This window comes from Cetorhinus maximus, chromosome 5 (assembly GCF_964194155.1).
Source record: "Cetorhinus maximus chromosome 5, sCetMax3.hap1.1, whole genome shotgun sequence".
NCBI lineage: Eukaryota > Metazoa > Chordata > Chondrichthyes > Lamniformes > Cetorhinidae > Cetorhinus > Cetorhinus maximus.
In genome coordinates, this window is record NC_135883.1 from 122,892,278 (window position 1) to 122,911,371 (window position 19,094).

Below are 19,094 nucleotides of genomic sequence, written 5' to 3' on the forward strand. Positions count from 1 at the left end.
ACTTGTGACTGGTAATTTACCGTGGAAAATCCCCTCCACTGGGCTAGGTTCTAAAGTATACGTGGCACCAGTCTCTGAGCTGGTGCTTGCGAGGGTGAGATCGAGTGGCCTGCAGCATTAGGAAGGCTGACTCCTCTTCCACATCTTCAGCACCTATAATGAATGAGCAGAAGGAGGGTTGATCTTTAATGTGACAGAAGACCCTGGAGAGAATTGGCTAATAAAGTTGCAATCTGTCATGCAGATTTGAAGTAATGAGAAAAGGAGTGAAGAAACAAAAACAGAATTACCTGGAAAAACTCAGCAGGTCTGGCAGCATTGGTGGAGAAGAAATCAGTTAACGTTTCGAGTCTTCATGACCCTTCGGCAGAACTGAATATAGTTAGGAGAAAGGTGAAATATAAGCTGGTCTAAGGTGGGGGGGGGCGGGGGGAGAGAGAAGTTGAGGGTGGGATGATTGTGGAGATAAGCAAGCAGTGATAGGAGCAGATAATCAAAAGATGTCACAAACAAAAGGATCAAAGAGGTGTTGAAGGTGGTGATATTATCTAAGAAAACTGCTAATTAAGAATGGAAGGCAGGATACTCAAGGTACAGCTCTAGTTGGGGTGGGGTGGAAAGACTAACAAAGTTTTAGTTTTAGATTTAAAAATAATGGAAATTGGTGGGAAAAGAAGAATCTATATGGTCTCTCCAAACGCAAACTGGGCCACCGCTTTGCAGAACACCTGCGGTCTGTCCGCAAGAAAGACCCAAACCTCCCTGTCGCTTGCCATTTTAACACTCCACCCTGCTCTCTTACCCACATGTCTGTCCTTGGCTTGCTGCATTGTTCCAGTGAAGCCCAACGCAAACTGGAGGAACAGCACCTCATCTTCCGACTAGGCACTTTACAGCCCTCCGGGCTGAATATTGAATTCAACAACTTTAGATCTTAAACTCCCCCTCCCCCCATCCCCACCCCGTTTCTCCCCCCTCCCTTTTTTTTCAATAATTTATATAGATTCTTCTTTTCCCACCTATTTCCATTATTTTTAAATCTAAAACTAAAACTTTGTTAGTCTTTCCACCCCACCCCCACTAGAGCTGTACCTTGAGTATCCTGCCTTCCATTCTTAATTAGCACTTTTCTTAGATAATATCACCACCTTCAACACCTCTTTGATCCTTTTGTCTGTGACATCTTTTGATTATCTGCTCCTATCACTGCTTGCTTATCTCCACAATCATCCCACCCTCAACTTCTCTCTCCCCCCGCACCCCCCACCTTAGACCAGCTTATATTTCACCTTTCTCCTAACTATACTCAGTTCTGCCGAAGGGTCATGAAGACTCGAAACGTTAACTGATTTCTTCTCCATCGATGCTGCCAGACCTGCTGAGTTTTTCCAGGTAATTCTGTTTTTGTTTTGGATTTCCAGCATCCGCAGTAGCTTTTAGCTTTTTGTTTTTATAAAGAAGTGAAGAAACTCTGTTCAACATTGCCCACAGTGCTGCCAGCTGTCATGGTGATGCCTCTGTCCCTTTCTATAATGTCCATCATCTTTCTTTCAGGAGGGTGAGGGTGTCCAGGTGGATTCAACTCCTCCAGCCTGCCGTCTGGTGTTGTGGGTGACCATTTGTGGCTGCTGTGGTTTAATAGCTGGTAAACGGTGTGAGATGTGGGTAAGTGTGGATCAGAATAGTTGTGAGTGTGTGAGTATAAGAAGAGGGAGGTGGGGTGGAGTGGAGTGCACTAATTGTAGGGAATTGAAGAGAAGTTGTGGGTGGAGTGCTGTAAGTAGCAAGACCGGAGGTCGTGAAGATGTGAACAGAGTATAAGTGAGCAGGACTGTAACTTCAACAACTCTGGTGAGGTCATTGAAGTTCTTTTGGCATTGCAGCCATGTCCTGAGAGCTAAGCTTCTTGTATTGATCTCCACTATAATGTTTTCTCATTGATGGCAGTGTTGTTGCCTGAAGGTCTTTCATCCCCCTGGATTGTTTATTTACTGTGCACATCCATGACACTGGGGCTTTGTTGCTGGAGTGTTGGTTGATTTGAAGCAGGCCACGGGAGACACATGGATGATAAAGTTGTCACAGGTGCGACTGAAAGATGCCCCGATGATTGTGTTGAACTTTAACAAGGTTAATGCTCCCAGTAAGACAAATTCTTTATAACTGACATAAAAGCAAAATACTGCGGACGCTGGAAATCTGAAACAAAAACAAAAATACCTGAAAAAACTCAGCAGGTCTGACAGCATCTGCGGAGAGGAACACAGTCAACGTTTAGAGTCCGTATGACACTTCATCAGATGTTCAGAGGGCATTTGAGAATCAACCACATTGTTGTGGGTCTGGAGTCACATTTGGGCAAAACAAGGTAAGGATAACAGATTTCCTTCCCTAAAGGACATTAGTGAACTAGATGGGTTTTTACAAAAAGCAACAATGGCTTCACAGTCATCATTAGACTTTTAATTCCAGATTTTTATTGAATTCAAATTCCACCATCTGTCATGGTGGGATTTGAGCCCAGGTCCCCAGAGCATTACTCTGGGTCTCTGGGTTACCAGTCCAGCAACAATGCCACTACCCCACCACCTCCCCACAGAGGTAGCTGATGCCTGAACTCTCCCAAAACAGACAACGTGCAGCCAGTGAACTGCACAAGAAGCATCTGACTCGTGATAACGAACAGGCAGCATGAATATTATGCGCTACCTGGGACAACACTGACAGGAACATGCAACTCAAACCCTGACTCCTGATTAAATTACTAGGCAGTAGGTCTTCAAGGCTAAAAATTCAGCTTACAAGTGAATGGGCTGAAACTTGACAGAGCGAAAAACAGGTCCCAAGCCCTCACTTGCCTACAGCAGGACCGACTCGGCCATTTTACTGCAATCGACCTTCTAATTAGTGGCCTCCAAGCTCGCCATCCATTTAAGAATGGCAGCAGGTGACTGATGCTATTGGCGCAATACTGAAGCCTCAGTAGCAACACCATGAGAGTTGGACACTGCCAAGGCAGGTTAGAGCCCTCAAGATACTTCCAAGTAAGTAAATTAAAAGTAAAAATTCATGGGAATTCCGAGGGTCGCATGGTGGTGGAGGCTGGTGGTTGGGGTAGGGGTGGCAGGCAGCACGCGAACCTGTCCACAGGGATCGTTGAGGCCTCGAGAGTTGCCCTCTCTTTGGACTTCTGCCTCTGATAGCAGGGAGACTACCTTCTTGACACTGGTGTCCCTGCACCCCCCCCACCCAACCTGGGGGTGGGTGCTGTCCCACTGTGGGCCCCTATCCAAGCTGTTCCAGTGCAGCTACAATACGAGCAGCTGTGGAAAATTGGCCAGATTTATCCTGTCCTGCGTCTATTTATATATTTTTGTGAACTTTAACGAGGTTAGTGCTCCTAATAAGACAAACTCTTCATAACTGACTCTGTACCCCTCCACCAGCTCCCAGACCCCTGTTGTTGAAAAAGGACAAAAATAAGAGGAGCCTTTCTAATGCAAACTTGGGCAGTTTTCTTCGAATTGTGTCCAATTCAGGGCACCATACTTTATTGGATTGGAGTCATACCTAGCACAAAGGAAGATGGTTGTGGTTGTTGGAGGTCAATCATCTCAATCCAAGGACATCAATGCAGGACTCCCTCAGGGTAGGACCTCAGGGTAGGACCTCAGGGAGGCTGCAATGGAGATTTACTAGAATGGTACCAGCGATTCAGCATTTCAGTTAACTAGCGGGACAAGAAAGAAGCTGGAGTTGTTCTCCTTAGAACAGAGAGGTTTAAGGAAAGACTTGGTGATTTTGATCGAGGTGTTTATAATCGGAAGGGTTTTGATAGAGTAAATAAGGTGAAACTGTTTCCACAGGCAGAAGGGTCAGTAACTAGAAGATACTGAACTAAGGTAATTGACAAAGGAACCAGAGGCAGCATGAAGAGAGTTAAAGAGTGCAGGAGGGCACACCAGGAGCATCACCAAGCACACCTAAAAATGAGGTGTCAACCTGGTGAAGCTACAAAACAGGACTACTTGCGTGCCAAGCAGTGGAAGCAACATGCGATTGACAGAGCTAAGCCATCCCAAAACCAATGGATCAGATCTAAAATCTGCAGTCCTGCTATATCCAGTCACGAATGGTGGTGGACAATTAAACAGCTCCATGCTCAATGAAGTGGGAGCCCAACACATCAGTGCAAAAGGCAAGGATGAAGCATTTGCAGCCACCTTTAGCCAGAAGCGCCAAGTGGACGATCCATCTTGGCCTCCCCCGGAAGTTCCCAGCATCACAGATGACAGTCTTCAGCCAATTTGATTCACTCCACATGATATTAAGAAACGGCTGAAGGCACTGGATACTGCAAAGGCTATGGGCCCTGATAATATTCTGGCAATAGTACTGAAGACATGTGCTCCAGAACTTGCTGCGCCCCTAGCCAAGCTGTTCCAGTGCAGCTACAACTGACATCTACCTGGCAATGTGGAAAATTGGCCAGGTATGTCCTGTACACAACAAGCAGGGCAAATCAAACCTGACCAATTACCGTCCCATCAGTCTACTCTTGATCACCAGGAAAGTGATGGAAGGAGTCATCAACAGTGCTATCAAGCGGCACTTGCTCAGCAATAACCTGGTCATTGATGCTTATTTTGGGGTCTTCCAGGGCCACTGAGCCCCTGACCTCATTACAGTCTTAGTCCAAACATGGACAAAAGAGCTGAACTCAAGAAGTGAGGTGAGACTGACTACCCTTGACATCAAGGCAGCATTTGACCAAGTGTGGCATCAAGGAGCCCTAGCAAAATTGGAGTCAATGGGAAACAGGGGCAAAACTCTCCACAGATTGGAGTCATACCTAGCACAAAGGAAGATGGTTGTGGTTGTTGGAGGTCAATCATCTCAATCCAAGGACATCACTGCAGGAGTCCCTCAGGGTAGTGTCCTAGGTCCAGTCATCTTCAGCTGCTTCATCACTGACCTTCGCTCCATCATAAGGTCAGAAGTGGGGATGTTTGCTGATCATTGCGCAATGTTCAGCACCATTCGTGACTCCTCAGATATTGAAGCAGTCCATGTCAAAATGCAGCAAGACCATGACAGCATTCAGGCTTGGGTTGATAAATGGCAAATAACATTCGTGCTATGCAAGTGCCAGGCAAAGACAATCTCCAACAAGAGAGAATCTAACCATCGCCCCTTGATGTTCGATGGCATTACCACTGCTGAATGCCCCACCGTCAACATCTTGGGGGTTACCATTTACCAGAAAATTAACTGGACCAGCCATATAAATACTGTGGCTACAAGAGCAGATCAGAGGCTAGGAATCCTGTGACGAGTAACTCACCTCTTGACTCCCCAAAGCCTGTCCACCTTCTATAAGGCATAGCTCAGGAGGGTGATGGAATACTCTCCACTTGCCTGGATGAGTGCAGCTCCAACAACACTCAAGAAGCTCGACACCTTCCAGGACAAAGCAGCCCCCTTGATTGGCACCCCATCCACAAACATTCACTCCCTCCACCACCGACGCACAGTAGCAGCAGTGCATACCATCTACAAGATGCGCTGCAGGAACTTACCAAGGCTCCTTCAACAGGGACAGGCAATAAATGCTAGCCTAGCCAGCCACAACACATCCCATGAGTGAATGATACAAAAAAAACATTCGGGACATGCAGCCCACTTGATTGGCATCCCATTCACCCCCTTAAACATTCTCTCCCACCACCGCCAATGCACAGTGGCAGCAGTGTGTACCATCTACAAGATGCACTGCAGGAACTCACCCAAGACTCCTTCAACAGCATCTTCCAAACCCATGACCTCTACCACCTAGAAGAATAAGGGCAGAAGATGCATGAGAATACCACCACCTGCAAGTTCCACTCCAAGTTACTCACCATCCTGACTTGGAAATATATCACCTTTCCTTCAGTGTCGCTGGGTCAAAATCCTGGAACTCCCTCCCTAACAGCACTGTGTGTGTACCTACACCACATGGACTGCAGCGGTTAAAGAAGGTGGCTCACTACCACCTTCTCAAGGGCACTTAAGGATTGGCAATAAATGCTGGCCTAGCCAGTGACACCCACACCCCTGGACAAATAGTTTTTAAAAATTGCATAGCAAGTTGTTCTGACCTAGAATGTACTGCCTGAAAGGGCGGGGGAAGCAGATTCAATATTATCTTTCAAAAGGGACTTGGATAAATGCTTGAAGGGGAAATATTTGCAGGCTATGAGGAAACAGCAGGGGAATGGGTTAATTGGATAGCACTTTCAAAGAACAAATGCAGGCACAATGTGTTGAATGGCCTCCCTCTGTGTTGTATCATTCTATTATCTTATGAATCCTGGGGTGCACAAATATGTGCACAAATCTTTGAAGGTGGCAGAGAAGGTTGAGAAAGTAGTTAAAAAGGCATGCAAGGCCCTGGGCTTTATAATTAGGGGCATAGAGTACAAGAGCAAGGAAGTTAAGAGAAACCTTTATATAACACTGGCTCAGCCTCAACTAGAGCATTGTGTCCAATTAGGGGCTCCATGTTTTAGGAAGGAAGTGAAGTTTTAAAGAGGGTGTAGAAAAGATTCAGAAGAATGGCTCTGGAGATGAGGGTCTTCAGTTATGTGGGTAGATTAGAAAAACTGGGATTATTCTTCTTAGAGAAGAAAAGGTTGTGAGGAGATATGGTAGAAGTGTACAAAATTATAAGAGTCCAGACAGAATAGAAAGAGAGAAACTGTTCTCATTGGTAGAAATATCTGGAACTAGGGAACACAAAAGCAGGTGATTGACAGAAGAACCAACAGTGAAATGAGGAAACTTCTTTCACGCGGTGAGTGGTTATGATCTGGAATGCACTGCCTAAGTTGGAGGCAAATTCAATAATAGCTTTCAAAAGGGAATTGGATAAGTGGTGGAAGGGAAAAAAATTGAAGAGCTACAGGGAAAGGGCCTTGCTGAATTGTTCTTGTAGAGTGCTGACACGGGCTGGGCCGACCAAATTACCTCCTTCTGTGCTGTGACCATTCTACGATTCTATGAATTGGCTTGGTAGAAGGTCAACTGCCAACTTTCTAGGTCAGGGAAATAGAGCTCATAACTTCACTAAAAATCTAGATATGGATAACTGGATTTACCTTTCAAGGCACGCGGTGACATAGCAACATTTTGAAAAAAATATGAAAATATTTTCCTTGAAATACATTAACTACAAGGCCTTACACGCAAATAACGGTGCCACGAGTAAGTAGCCATTTGCTGTAATGTGTCAGACTCTGGAAGCTACAGTAAGGTCAGGATAGTTTGATGGTAGAATATTTTGCAATATGCATATGAAAGCAGAAGTCTACTTCTGGCGTTATTTCTGCAGATGGTTGGTATCATGTTTATGTTCCCAAATAATTAAAATTATCCCAATACACATTTAAAGAAGAATATTTGTTATTAACTATCAGCATAAATGGTCAGATAACAAGAGGTCTTAAAATTAATCTGGAATCATCTGGGTGGCAGCACTGCTACAGGGTGCACTTGAATACAATATGCATTCTGTATGGCATTTCAAACGATGGAGAAGGCGTACAGAACAATCTCTCCGTGCATTCCTTTACTGTAATTACAAGAGCTGATCTTACTCCCAGAGAAAGAGTTATGGTGAAAGAATTGCTACAATCCAAAAGGAGAACTGACTGCTGCTTCCCTGAAGTTATTTAGAATTACATATTGGATAGCAAGGTGTTTGGAAATGCGACAATTAATTCAATTGAGCAGCTGTGATGATTCCAGAACCACAAGACAGAAGGGCGAGATTTTGGCCGGGATTTTCCAGCCCCGTCATGCCGGGACCCGCTGTGGGAGATTCAGTGGCCCAACCAAAAGTCCATTGACTTTTGGCAGGATCAGATAGTCCCGGCGGCAGGCAGGGCCAGAAAACCCCACCCAACTCGCTTAAAACCCATTCACTTGGAGTTAAAATCTGACCCAAATCTCTTTAAGCTCCTCTACCAGAAATTTGCTATGATACATTTTTTTCCAAATGCATCACATTTTTACGTTTGTTTTAACCCTGGTGCATTGAAACAGTACAGATGACTTGGGATAATTATACATTACCACAAAATGGAACAAGTAGCCCTAATTTTAATGGGGCGGCGGCGGGGTGGAGAGGCGGGTACAGTGTGTCGGAGGCCCAGACTGGGTAGTGCTCTCGGCAGTTCCGAAGGAAGTGAGTCCAGTTGATTTTAACTTAAGGGCCATGTTTGAATAATTGAGATAGTATCCTGCTCAAAGCTGGGAAGAACAATGTCAAGGCCAGCAGGCAGGAGCAGGAATTGGAGCCAGCCGCCTCTGGGGATCTGAGGGTATGAGCTTCAGCATAAAGTAAGAGCCGGGGCAGAGCATGGTTCCCAAAAAGACGCTGGTGTGGGGAGGAGGGAGAGGCAGGGCCGTAGCAAGGGAAGGAGGACCAAAAATTTCTTCCTGTTCCTGTGAAGATTCAAAAATGTTACTTATATTGGCCTCTTCAGTCCACTCTGCCGCATCTCACCAGGTTTTGCTGGTGGTTTAGACACCAGGTGGACTTCCTCCTCATCTTTGTAGAATCATCCTTGGGCATTGTGAGGTTAGCAGGCCGTGACTTCTGCAGTTAAATGTGACCCTCATTTGTCTGCACCAGCCAACTTCAAAGTTGGTGAAGATAAGATGTCACAGAGTGGAAACGTTGTGGCCTCAGGCCCATGAGTGGACCTGGCCTGATTTTAAGCCTACCCCACACCACTCTCACTGAGCAAAGTGGGGTTAAAATCAACCCTGACATATCTAAATAGTATAACTAATTATATTATAGCAGCAAATCACTAGGAAAGACTCTATGCACTAAATAGTATGACCAATGTAGTGTTTCCTTAATACATACCAGTATTAGTATATACTGAGTACTTTATAGATGCCACAACATCACCTTCAAGTAGTGTGTCACACTGGTAAGCTACTGGCTGGTCTTCTTTTTCAACGTGGATGGTGGGTTGATCTTCTTTAAGAATAGTCGGCTCCTGGCCAGAGGTGAAACCGTCAGCTTTAAACAGAGCTGGTACAGACAATCAAAGATATAAAAATACACATGTCTCACACTGGTACCTACTTCCCACCCGGATGGCTTTGTATGTCAGCCCCAGGACTTTCTGTCACTCAAACTCTCTTGTCACCGTGATGAGTGACTGTTGCAAATTTGCAACTGGATGTCAGATGGGCTGTTGTGCCATGGTCAAACATTCCATCTCAGCCCACAGGGGAAAACAAATCTGCATAGCTTTCAATACTATTGGTTGGGCCAATTATAATGCGTCGCTGATGGTGGTTGAGTCAGAATGTCTTAGCTTGATGCCTAGAAGAAGCTGAATGTGATAAGCAGACCCTGCAGGGCCAAAAAGGGACAATACCAATCTCCAAATAAGGCAGCAAATGATTTTTCAAAAATCCCATATGTGTATCAACATGGGCGGGACAATTTCTTTTGCTAACTATTGGGTGCAACATCACATTACCAAATTTTGCTGCTATCACCAGGCTTTCAAATGCCATTTGTAGGGAACACTCATTAGAGCTTAAGGAATGGGGCAAATCAGTAATGATGGCAACCCATGCCCACTTTCCCCTTTTTGTGCCAAATGCTATCAGCGACAGAAACAAGGTAAGCTGAAGTTGACTTTTTCTTCACTATGATATGGATAAAGATGAAAACATGTACATGCTTAATAATAAGTTAGTGGATATTTGCTCTTAGCTAGACATATTCCAGATGTGTTTCCTGATGAACAATTAGGAGTGGGGAGAATGTTGATTTAAAATCTACAGCTGTACTGCTAGAGTATTGGTTCCTCACTGACTCATTCTCAGGCTCTCCCTTATATGCCAGTTTTAGCTGTAGTATCTAGGGAAGGCTATATAACAGCCTCCACCATCCAATGGAGTGACAGTCATGGCGAAGTTGCCCCTGAGCTGGAGTGTTCCAGCCTCTAGGCAAAGGATGACAAATGTGGAGAAACCTGAAGAGACAGGAGCAATAGGAAGGGGTGAATTACAATTGGAAGGTGGTAAATAATTTTTTTTTTAAATGGTATTTTTATTACACGTTGAAGTATGTGTTCTGTGGTAACTGTGTAATCAAGTGAAATATAATTTTACCTGTACATATGCCTATGGAATTTTTAAACAAATAGTGGAATCATAGATTGATCTACAACATGTTAATGATGAACATTTCAACAAGTTTTACATTCTGATGGTAGACCAACAGCTGCTTAAAGCACAAAATCAACCACTTTACTCATTTCATTAAACCTGTAGTGAAATAAGTTTCCCAACATTAACATTTGCTCATTGTAGAGTAAAGAATTTGTTGCATTTCTGGAAATTAATGGAGTTTTCTGCATTAATTATGCCACCATAAATTTAGCCATTAAGATGTCAATTTCCTTTTCTGTCAGCTTTCAAGATCACTCTGCTATCTAATGGTCTGCTGAAATAAAGCTATCATATCACCACAGTGAATCTTCTCCGCATTACATTGGCTGATCTTGTTCACGTTGATTAAAGTAAACTGTTCAGAAGCATTCTTCAAAGTAAAAGAAAGATGGAAAGACTTGTATTTATGTGTTATTTTTATGATCACAGATGTCTCAAAGTGATTTCCAGCCAGTGAAGCACTTTTGAAGTGTAGTCATTGTTGTAAAAAGCCTGGCAGCCAATTGTAAAAGCAAGCTCTCACAAACAACAATGTGATAATGACCAGATAATCTTTGTGTTTTTGTGATGTTGTTTGAGGGATAGAATATTGGCCAGGACACTGGCAATAATCTACTCTTCTTTGAAATTGTGCCAAGGGACCTTTTATGTCCGCCTGAGAGGGCAGACAGGGCCTTGGTTTGATGTCTCAACCCAAAGAATAGCACCTCTGACAGTTCTCCCTCAGTACTGCACTTGAGTGCCAGCCTTGATTTTGTGCTCCAGTCCTGGAATGGGACCTTGAACTGACAAGCATATGACTTGAGGTGAGGACGCTACCAAATAAGCAGTGGTCGGATATCTCATGTCAGATATCTCATGACCACAGATTGCTGAAACTTGTGTCACAGATCAACGAGCATTGGAGCTTCAGTGGGAAGTGCCATATAACGTACCTTCCTGCCCACTGTTCCTCATGTGGCAAGTTTGCAATTGATATTGAGCCATTGAAGAAAGGCATTTCTCTCTACTGGAATAGACAGAGAATTGGAGAGTGGTCCATCTGCCAAGTTCTGTGCTGTTTATATTTAATAAGTCTAGAAGTTGTTTCAAGTGAAAATGAGGTACTCCCACCCCATCACTCGTGTCCCCACCCCGCATTTATCAATACGAAAGTGTATTCTGTTAACTGTACAGTAATAAAGCAGCTTTCTTTTTGTTCTACCCCACTTTGCAAATACTGAGCTTTAATTGTTAATTTCTGAATATTAGAATATAACCAGTGCCTTTCTCCATTGTAATGTATACCTTACTCTGTAGCTTTTAATATCCTAGTGCATTTTTATCCAAGTATTTTTCATAACTGCCAGCAGAAGATAGCAGGTCCTACAGAGTCCTGCCCCTCCAAGGAACTTATTATGGAGGAATGAAATGCAGAGTCATGTTCATGACATCCCATGCTCCACGTTCCAGATTTTGACTATGACTGGGTAAAGAGTAGGTGTTTACTCACAGAGAGGGAATGCATTCAGGCACTGCATGCAGCTGTTGGTCACCCCTCCTAGGATCTTGTTCTATGGCTTATCATTCATTTTCCCTTGATTGTACTTCTGGGAAGCACCTTAGGAAGTTTTTCTACATCATATAAATGCAACCTATTGGTTGTATTGAACATAGATCAACATACATCTTATGCAGCAGCCTTTTAAAAAATTCCTCAAATGACAGGGTACAAAGCCATTTAAAAAAATATTAAGATCACTCAACCTACAACTGAGCCCAAATCAACAGAACTGGAGCAATACACAGTAGCTCATGCCTCCACACCCCTACCACCACCCACACACACACACACACACACACACTCTCTCATACAGACATAAATCATTATTTTAAAGAACATGTTGATCCATTTAAAATACACTGATTTTAAACATGCTAATGCCTTCATTAAAATAATGAACAAAGGAATATCATGTCACCTGCATATATCACCAACAGTAATTTCTTGTTTATTGAGAAAAGAAAATGAGTTTCAGTTCGAAACCCTAAAGCTTAATCTTGGTTTCTGTATGTTCTACTCAAAATGTATTTGCGATAAATAAATTCTATGGGCAGGATTTTCGGGTCTTCAGACGGGCGGGGTGGGTGGGCCCGGGAAGCGGCCCACCGCCTGCGATCGGCCCCCGACCGCAATTTCACGCTGGCTGGCCAATTAATGGCCAGTCAGTGTGAAAGGCGCGCTGAGAAGCTCAGCACTGTTGGGGTGAGGGCGGGAGGAGGGCGAGCACAAAAGTCTGCGCATGCGTGGGGAAGCGCACACTGAAAGCTCCCTGAAGGCAGGGAGCTACCTCAGGGAGCTGAAGAATTTTAAAATCAAAAATAAAGATTTTGAAAATTGGAAAAAAATGTCCCTTCATAGGACTAACTCACATGAACAGAAACATAATAAAAATTATATCAAAACTTCTTTTTTAAATCAATGTCGGAAACGTCATCCCGTCTGTGGATGAGGTTTCGCCAAAAGTGCAAAGGCCACCTGGCTGATTCGCTCACCCGCCAACCGTAAGGTTGGACGGACAGCGAAAAATGGCACTTAATTAATACATTGATGGCCTTAAAAAGCCTCTTAATTGTCGGTGGGTGCGCTGCTGACTCTCGTGTGCGCCTATCGACTGAAATATCGCGTGAGTGTGCGATGACGTTGGAACGCTCGCCCGACGTTACCGCGCGCTATTTCACGCTCGGGTATGTCGGGCATGCGCCCTCACGCCAAGCGGAAAATCCTGCCCTATGTCTATTTTCATCTAAAACTGGTGTTCGTCAAATCTTCCTTTTTGACACAATTGATCTTGGAATTCATTGCCGTTTCACTTTATGCATAATAATATTGTGATGAAAATCATGCTTCTCCTTCCCAAAACCAAAACGTTGCTTCAGCAAACACTTTTCTACATGATAGTGGTGTCACATGATCAAATCAGTGAACTTTCTTGTTGAGTTTTCTTCAATCAAGCAAGGCAGGTAGGTACAGTTCCAACACTGTAAATTTTGAAGAAGTTGTAGAATTGAAAACACTCAAGATAGTTACAAATAAACAGCTTTTACTACGTCTTTCCTGTTGTTAAAGCTTTCCCTTTTGAGAAACTAAGGTGAAGAGCCAAGGATCATAAAGCAAGGCGCTAGCAAAGTGGAAAGTTGAAGAGGGAAGATAAATTAAGAAGTAGTGAATGCTCGACCAGTAATAATCAATATACCTGCTTCATCTGCCTTTTAATGAAACACTGTGGCCAAATTAGTCTCTTGGGTTACGGATTAGATTTTTTCGCTGTTTGCATTAATGCTATACACAGTGCTGTAATCTGTTGTTGAAGGGTGCCTCAATGTTCAAGTGTATTTTTATTCTGCAGTGTGTCATAAACTATACCAGTAAGTGGTGCAGCAAGACAGCCTAGAAAATGCAAGTTCATGAAACGGGCACTTATACATGACTGAAGCTTTTTATCTATGCCATGGAAGTATATGATGCAAGCATGGCATATAAGCAAGGACATCTTCAGAGATAAATGCTTATTGATTCAGAGGTAGTTTACATCATGAAAATATATCATTCTCAAAAATATCTTGACTTACGAACATACGAACAAGGAACAGGAGTAGATCATTCAGCCCCTCGAGCTTGCTCCGCCATTTAATAAGATCATGACTGGTCTGATAATAACCTCAAATCTGCATCCCACCTACCCCCGATAATGTATCACCCCCTTGCTTACCAAGAATCTATCCAACTCTGCCTTAAAAATATTCAAAGACTTTGCTTCCACCGCCTTTTCAGGAAGAGAATTCGAAAGACGCACAAACCTCTGAGTGAAAAAATTTCACCTCATCTCTGTTTTAAATGGGCGACCCCTTAATTTTAAACAGTAACCCCTAGTCCTAGATTTTTCCACAAGAGGAAACATCCTCTCCACATCCACCTTATCAAGACCCCTCAGGATCTTATGGCTCTGCAATCTTTCACCATTTAGATAATATGCTTCTCTTTTATTCTTCCTGCCAAAATGGACAATTTCACATTTTCCCACATTATACTGCATTTGTCAGATCTTTTTCCAAATCACTTAACCTATCTATATCTTTTTGAAGCCCCCTTATGTCCTCTTCACAACTTACTTTCCTACCTATCTTTGTGTCAACAGCAAATTTGGCAACTATCCCATCAATTCCTTCATCCAACTCATTTATATAAATTGTAAACATTTGAGGTCCCAGCACTGATCCCCTGTGGCACTCTACTCGTTACATCTTGCCAACCTGAAAAAGACCCATTTATGCCTACGCCCTGCTTCCTGTCAACCAGCCAATCTTCTACCCATGCGAATATGTTAATCCCTACACCATCAGCTTTTATTTCCTGCAATAACCTTTGTCAAATGCCTTCTGGAAATCTAAGTACAGTACATCCACCGGTTCCCTTTTATCCACAGCACATGTTACTTCCTCAAGAAGTCCTTTTAAAGAGCTTCAATAAGTTGGTTAAACACAATTTCTCTTTCACAAAACCATGTTGACTCTGCCTGATGACCTTGAGCTTATTCAAGTGCCCTGCTCTAACTTCTTTAATAATAGCTTCTAACATATAGCACATGTATATGGCAAGGTGAGCCCAACGCTAAAAGCAAACAAATATCATCTGAAGGGCCAAAAGGATGGAAAAATAACTAAATTTTAGCTTCACTGCAAAAAAAAATTCTGCAAGAAACGAGACAATGCCAGGTCTAATGGTGAGGACATGATTGTTCACACAGTAGCCACAAGAGGAATTCGTCCATTTGGGAAGGAGGGACCTTCAGGTTTTAAAAGCTTATTGCAGGCAGCTGATACTTTCAATAGTTGGATCACACTATAGTGGACCACATTACAGGACAATAATATATTATATATATATATATACAAGATCTGAGAGAACCTTTCAGCCAGACAGGAAATATGAGTAAATATTAAATGCCACAATAAATGCAAATGCATAGCAATCTGTAAGTCATTGGACAAATTTCTTTTGTTAACAGCAAGCAGGATCATTATTCACAATCAAGGGACTGGTAAGATGTCATCTGGAACAAAAGAATGGGCCACTTCACCACCATACAGATGTCTCCTTTGATGATAGAGACTAATTTCCTCTTCACAATGACCAAACAAAAGAAGAGAGAGGCAACAACAGTTGAGGAAAATTTCTTAACCTATGACAAAAAGTTTTCACAGACCTCTGTTGGAGGCTGGAGGATTTAAGTGAAGCAATGAGGGATAGTGGCCAAAGATCATGTGGGAAGACAAAAAGAAAAGCCTAAAAAGATAAACACAGTACTTGTACCCTATCAAATGTAATGCCCCTTTTCTCTTCCCCATATCCTCCAGCAGCAAGAACGCACTGACCTTAACAGATTCCACTACTGGTCCAGAGACTCCTTCTCAGGGGTCTCAATGTTAGGCTGTGGGCGATTCCCGGGAATCTATCAGCAATCGAAGTAGCAGTCATCTACCTAAAAAAATAATAATCCCTCTTGTAAAATCAATAGACATCCGTGCTGTTAACTGTTATGTTTCAGCTTCTGTCCCAATACTTTTAACACGTTCACAGCAAAAAGGTCAGCTTTCTAAGAAGGCTATGAACCAAAACCCATATGCCTTGAATGAGACAGCGTGCCAAATGTAGAGAATAATATGCACCAAGGACAATGCAAAGCTCAAGGTTCCTGAATGCCACAAGTTCACACACTCACATAAGGTTTCTATTATCCTAGCCATTATATTGTGTGGTACATATCTTCTCTCACCTTTCTCTTTCTAACATATGTCTGTTTTATATCTACTTGCAGGGGAAGGCTGCATATAACAGGAGGCAGCACGTGTAGATGGTGGTGAGGTCACCAAAACTGTGACCATTGACTCATAAGCAGGGTGCCATGGAGACACTGAGTCTTTTGCCAATAGAGTGAGAGAAACCGCCGTTAAAGTGTTCCACCAAAGTTGTGGCTGGTATCCTTTGCTTCTCATTCACTACCTCACACTACAGTAAGTATAATGTTCTGCAATGTCTTGTCATGTTAAGCAAAATTTTAAGGGGTGCCTTACAATTAGCATTGTAAATTATGTCCTTATTCTATTCCTCAAGGTGTCCAAGAAGAAAAGGTGGCCAATCCTAATGTGTAGCCACAAGCGAGCACCTTACCCTCTCTCACTCATGCCAACGGTGGCAAGCACCATCACAAATTTATCCAACCTAGGGTTGTGCCTCAATTACTGATCTACAGAAGGGAGTACTTGATGAAAAGGATGATTTTAAAAGAGCAAATGCCAATGAAATTGCAGACAATGTAAACTGTCAACCAGAGGGCCAGCTGATCCCAATGCTTCAGACCACTCTGCATTTGCATAGTTTAGTAACTCAACATCAGCACTTTGTGGAGTCATTTGGCAGTGTAGTATAGCAAATAACCTGTGCAATTTGACGTAGTCCAGAGAAAAGTCTGCAACCTGCATCTGTGCAATGCTGCATGGCCACTTGATTTTGCTGCACACTACCACTGAGAACAGCAAGACCCTAGGCAGCGCAGCCCCCACTGGCAGATGTCATGGGGGAGGATTTTTCCCTCGGTGGGGGATGGTGGGAGCGGTTGTAAAGCTGACCGCCGCCCGTGATCAGGGCTGGACAGCGATTTCACCCTGGCGGGCCAATTAAGGCCTGCCCAGCATGAAACGCAAGTGGCAGCGTTGAGAGCTGCCCGTGTGGGGAGTTGGGGGGGAAGAGGGCAAGCACGCAATTTCATACATGCGTGCAGGTGCACGCAGGGCACAGAGCTGCCTCAGGGAGATGAACATATTTCAAAATAAAAAATAAAGCTTTCTAAAATATTATGAAACATGTCCCCTCATTATGACTCTGTCGCTTGTGACTAAAGGACTCTGTCACATGAGCAGGGACATGTTATTAATTAAGTTTTAAAATTTTTATTTTATTTTTATTTGATGTTGGAAACCTCATCCTGCCCGTGGATGAGGTTTCCAAAAAAATGCAAAGGCCGTTTGACCTTTTCGCCCATCTGCCAACCGTAAGGCTGGATGGGCAGCGAAAAATTTCTTTTAATTACCCTTTTAATGGCCTTAACAGACCTTTTAGTTGTCGGCATGTGTGCTGCCGACTCTGGCGCATGCCCGCTGACTGAAATATTGCGCAAGTGTGCGATAACATCGGGACACTCACCCAACGTCATCGCGCGTAATTTTACGCTAGGTCAGGTCGGGCATGCGACCACCCGACGAGCTAAAAATTCAGCCCATAGGTTTAGGCATTAATACCATGATGAATGTAGTAAGAACCTTGCACTCTAGAGGTGGTGGACTCCAATGTATTGCAGGCTGCCTTGTCTGGATCCTTTGGTTACAACATAGCTCCCCTTATTGTCTGGGCAATGCTCATTTCCCAGGCAGTATGTGAGAAAATGGAGATTTAATCACTTGCATTGGTTTCCGTTCCTTTTCCATTGCCCCAGAATTGCAGAAGGGGGTGAGCCTTGGCTTCCAACTACAATAGGTGCACATCCAGGCCCTCCCAGCCCTATTCCACTTCTTGCAACTGAAGGATTCGCATTCGCAGTGGCATCTCAGGAAATTGGCAGTGGGCCTTGTGTTCGGAATCCCATCGATTAGAGTTTCCGGGGGTGGGGCGGGGGTGGTGGGGCAGGCGACAAAGTTGAAGTGGGCCCAAAAGCCTTACCCATTTGTTGCAGGGACCTAATGGGTTTTTAAGCTTTGGGCCTTCTGCTTTGCTGTTCTCCAACAGCTACGACAAAACAACTTGTACTTAGAAAGTGCTTTTAATGTAATAAAACATCCTAAGGAGCTTCACAGAAATATTACAAAACAAAATCTGACACTGAACCACATTAAACATTAGGATAGAAAGGCAGATTTTAAGGTGTGCTTTAAAGGAAATAGGGCAAGTAGAGAGGTGGAGGGATTTAGGGAGGGAGTTTTGGCTTAGGGCTTTGACACTGAAGACACATCCTTCAATGGTGGAAACCAGAGTAGAATTAGACGAGAGCAGATATCTCAAAGGGTTGTGTGGCTGAAAGATAGAACTAAGGGGAGCAGTGAGGTGGTGGGGGGGGGAGCGAGGTTATGGAAGGAATTGAAGACAAGGATGAGAATTTTAAAATCAAGGTGTTGCTTAACCAGGGATGAATGTACGTCAGTGAGCGGGAGACAAGGAAGCAGTGGGCTGATCCCCAACTGTAGAGCTATGCTTGGTAGACTGGGCCTGTGCCAGGGTGTGACTAAGTCATGCTAATGATTCAGTTCACTAAAGCCAGACACTTAAAGGCTTGCATGCATGGAGCACACATCTGATGCACCCCCCGTATTGAGTATTTGGGAAAGGGTCACAGGAGTGAGGAACATTGGGGCTAGTGTGTTGGGAAATCTGCTTGAAACATCCATTACAATGTTGTTTTCACAATTGTCTCTGTCCTGGAACTTGTTAGCAAATTTGGCTGCAGGAATGTGGCATATGTAACTGTGGCAAAAGCGAAGTATTTTTGCCTAGGATTTAGCTCAGTGTTGGCTTCTTTAATTCTGTCACAGTGCATAGGAGATTTAAACCTAACTTTACTTGCAGAAATCATAATCTAGTTTAAATCAATGCAATCTGATAACAATTGTTCCGTTGGCTGCCAAGCAATGTGTTTGAGACAGTGATCCAAGCAGCCCAATCCAATTAAAAGCATGCTGTACAGTTGCTTCAGCTGCATGCCTGTTAGGCAGCTCAATTTGAACAGATAGTTACTCAAATAACTGATTGGTTCTGGTTA